We start from the raw sequence: 3609 nt of genomic DNA, 5'->3' as shown, positions 1-3609 counted from the left end.
CTTCATTGCAACATTTGAAGTTTTCATAGAAACAAAAATATGCTGCTTTGTTTCGGGGCACAGAAGACTTTTACATTTGAGACGTAATTGGATTAACAGAAACTTCGTTTAGGCAGGGTGAGCATATCTTCATTCATGGATATAGTCTTGTAAGCAATCCCAGGCTTTCAGCATCGCGTGGTGATGGTGTGGTTTTACTGACCAAGCAGACGTTTTAGACTGAGATTTAGATTACTCCCCGATGTGGGAATAAGTAAGGGTATGGTTGAATCTCTATTTGTTTATTTACATCAACTCACAGAGGTTGGTACAATATGCCTGCCACGAAGCTCGAGTCTACCCGTCTTTTATTATTCATTGGAATCTATCTTTTCGACCGTAAGTGCTAAGAGCTATGGTACTATCACTATTGTTGGCGACTTTAACATCAATATTTGCAATGACACAAAAAGTGAATACTTTCTTCTGCCGTACTCTTACAGTTTTAAGAATACAATCTATGAACCTACTGGAATATTGTCAAGTGCATCTAGGACTATAGACCATGTTGTGTACAACAGTAAAACATATTTGCTGCCGTGCACGATACGAGTCTCACTGACAACTGCCCTATTTTTGCTTTATTACGCAACACAGATAATGCCGTTACAGAGAACAACCACTCGGCAAATCGCAGGATTACTTGTAAAACATTGCGTAAGAAACATTAAAAAGAAAGAACTTCAGGAAATGTTTACCAGTCACGCTCATATTGAATGCTCAAACTTTTCAAATGATTTCACACACCTAATGTCTGAATGTAACACGTATAAACACAGCTAATACGAGGAACCTTTATGCCCCTGGATGACTAACACTATACTTACAGCTATACATGAATAGGATTGGTGGGACCAAAAATGAAAAAAAGAAAGATAATTATTATCTGCAATACTTTCGAATCTCTCGTAACCATGTTGTGGCTCTAATCTGGGGACGGAAAAAATAATACAATTCTTTTTTAATACAACAAGCACAAGGCAATACTAAAAGTATTGTGGGAGGTTGTAGGAGGTGTAATTGATGAGCCGGTTAAAAAGCAAATCACCCCTGAACAGGACCGACTCGTGGCGGAGGTGCAGCAGGCTTCAAGCACTCCGCCAACTTGCAAAAATGAGTTTAATATCTTCGGTCCAAATAGAACCCATATCAGATATTAACCTGATAAGAACAGATACTACACTTTAACCCGCGTGGGACATCTCTACGTTAGCACCGCCTTCTCTTTGCCGGCGTGCGAAGCACTTATTCTTGCACTCTCTCGTGGAGGTGATCCCGTCGAAACGTAGCGCCTGTCTTTAATTTTCTTTAATGGCATGGTGTTTCTACGTTATTTTTTGATCACGTAACATTCTATTTTCTTCGTTTGTCCTGTGTCTCCTTCGTGTTTGAATCGAAGGACCACAATGGTGAAAGTGTTGCAGAGCGTAGCGTTTGCCAATCAGAGCACGTCAGCAAGTCATAGCAGTTTGCGGCGTGACTGCGCTTTCTCTGCTGTCCATCGGCTGGTGAGAGGTGAAACTTTTGAGTGGAAATCTGTGCTAATACGGGCGAAACTTACTGCGCATAATATTTCGCCAGCGAAAGTGTTACTGTTTCGCAATATGGGCAACTGTGAAATTTTTTTCTTCTGTTTCTTCACAATATTTTTTCAAAGTACTTTGGTATCCATGCGACGGTCGCCACTGTAAACTAACGCCAGCGGCGGAAATCATAATGACTAGCTAACCCAACACCCATAACATCTATCAGTGTAAAAGAAAGTGCTTCAAGCTTTTAATGAACGAGACCATGTTGAAATGCAACAAGCGCTTCTGAAACACATGTCAACTAAGCCGACGCATGTCACATGCTGTGCAGATGCACGCAAAAAGTCGCAAGATCTCTGAAGTTCAAGTGCCTTCAATTGCCGATAATATAAACTGGACCCCACGATACGGCTACAACTGCCATCTAGCCTTTGCCGCGGCGAAGCAACCTTGCTGTACCGCTTGTGGCTGGGGGTAGCGTTCACGAACTCATACTCCTATCGTTTGGGAATGGCCGAGAGCCCGATGTGCGATTCCTGTGGGTGCGAGGAGACCATCGAGCACCTATTGTGTACCTGCCCCCGCTACGATATACAACGCCTCTCTCTGCGGGAAACTTTACACCGACTGGACTTAAGACCGTTCACCGAGTCAAAGATACTCGGACCGTGGCCACACCCGTCACTGGCACGAAAAGCGAACCGTGAATTAGTGCAATACTTGAAGTGCACTGGCTTAAGAGACAGATTATAGTGTCCCTGTGCATAGTGTCCCGCCCACACGCACTGAGTTCTCCCTTTCTCCCTTTCTCCTCTTTCTATTCCCCTTTCCCCCACCCCCAGTGTAGGGTAGCAAACCGGATGCTCTTCTGGTTGACCTCCCTGTCTTTCCTGTCCTTGCTTTCTCTCTCTTCCAGTCAATCCCTATTTAAGAACAGGAAGCAGTGCAAGGTACTCTAGCGCGTTCGTTCGGCAACATGAGGACTGTGTAGCAGCAGAGGTGGCACTGAACGAGTGCACAAAAGTACGATATAAAAGAAAACATTTTCTTATAAAAACAAAAACAAGCAAGATCATGAACACTGTAATATTTGCTCCTGCACATGGTCCCGCAAACATTGGTCCACATGCGCACGCGTACGTCTCCTCTAACTGCGCAGCTACTCTACCTAGTCAGACCTGCGAGTTGCACGCACAGACACAACACTTACACACACACACGCACACACCCACGAATGCACGCACACACACACAATCACAATCGCGCACCAACAATTCTACCCACGCAAATATGAGCATAAGGAATGTCCGCGCACAAAACACGGCAATGCGCCAAAGCAGAAAACAAATCACATTGGCATCCACAGCGCGGCTTCATTACGGGAGGTTCAGCGGGGTTCGCTGTCGCGCAAGAACGTAGTTCGCTTCCGGAAAACTCAGGCAGCTCGGTCGCAATACCTTCGCGAGCCGCACCATTGGTCACTCGCTCGAAACGAACATACCAGGCGTGTTTGGCCCGTAAGGCCGCCTGGCCGAAAGCTCAGCTCTGCTCAAACAAGCTAGGGCACAGTAGGCCACGGTTGTTTGGCATCACCGCTACGTCTCAAGGACGTCGTTCGACCACGGGGCAAATCACCGCCGGCGAACAAACTGACTTTCTGCTTTTGTGTGAAAACGCAAAAGCGTTGAAGTAGTACTGATATGGAGTAGCTTCGTGCTGCACTCGGGTAGACGACAGTATTTACCTTTCACAAAGGTTTCTCCACCATCAGAATTTCGATAGAACTTATTTTCCAAGATTCGGAAGGTTTCGAACACTACACTGCAGGAGTATTCCGAATCGGTGACGTTGTATTTACTTGTTGAGTGTGACGTCATGCGTGGCTAGGTGCCCCGCATGCTCTTGTGGACGGCTGCCGAAAAAGGCAGCTAATGCTATACGAAGAGTGTAGAAAGCCCAATCAGCTGAATGAATCTGATAATGCGAAAGAGAAACCGGGCGCACTGCATGAAACATTGTATAGTTGGAAGGCACAATGCCT

At 45.5% G+C, this 3609-nt stretch overlaps 1 non-coding gene across 1 annotated transcript; it reads right to left on the bottom strand.

Moving 5' to 3' along the window:
- Positions 1-1057: 1057 nt before the first annotated feature.
- Positions 1058-1241, bottom strand: LOC126542680 (U2 spliceosomal RNA). The gene has a single exon (XR_007601835.2). It is a non-coding gene; the product is annotated as a U2 spliceosomal RNA (small nuclear RNA).
- Between the last annotated feature and the right edge of the window lie 2368 nt (positions 1242-3609).

This window comes from Dermacentor andersoni, chromosome 2, assembly GCF_023375885.2.
Source record: "Dermacentor andersoni chromosome 2, qqDerAnde1_hic_scaffold, whole genome shotgun sequence".
Lineage (NCBI taxonomy): Eukaryota > Metazoa > Arthropoda > Arachnida > Ixodida > Ixodidae > Dermacentor > Dermacentor andersoni.
Note: the sequence above shows the minus strand (reverse complement) of the source record. Positions and strands in the feature narration are given on the sequence as shown.